A 641-nucleotide genomic window follows, 5' to 3' on the forward strand; every position below is an offset into this window, starting at 1 on the left:
CTTTAAGAAATGAGTGTTTATCAGTGATGTCAGAGTGTGGGTGGAGCTGAGCTGTCTGTCTGCTTTTACTTTCACTTTGGGCTCGCAGCTACAGGGTGTGTTTAGTTTCGTTTTAGATTTGGAGAAGCTGCAGTCACAGCAAGATGTGTATGAACCTCTGCAAGCTTATGAATGTTCTTTCGGTGATTTCAAAGTGGTAACTGTTCTCAGTAGTGAAGTTAAACCTGATGTCATTCTGTAAAAAAGGGTTCTTTTTGTCTTATGGATGTTGCAAGGAAAGATTAAGAGTTACTTGGAGAGTACTGTATTCTTTGGGGGATTTATTGGTGTTGATAGTTGTTGAGATGTTTACTGTGGGTTTATAAAGTGTTTATAAAGGGAACATTAAGGGTTCCTCAGAGAGTACTGTATTCTTTGGGGAATTTATTAGTGTTGATAGTAGTTAAGATGTTTACTGTGGGTTTATAAAGTGTTTATAAAGTCCACAGAGACCATTCCCCCTGAGACAATCTAGTCCACTCTTCCACCATACCCAGTACCTCTCCCATCACCCATGGCACCTTCCCATGCAATTGCAGAAGATGTAACACCTGCCCCTTTACCTCTTCCATGCTTAACATCCCAGGTCCAAAACATTCATT

This window comes from Scyliorhinus canicula, chromosome 11, assembly GCF_902713615.1.
Source record: "Scyliorhinus canicula chromosome 11, sScyCan1.1, whole genome shotgun sequence".
In the NCBI taxonomy this organism is placed as follows: Eukaryota; Metazoa; Chordata; class Chondrichthyes; order Carcharhiniformes; family Scyliorhinidae; genus Scyliorhinus; species Scyliorhinus canicula.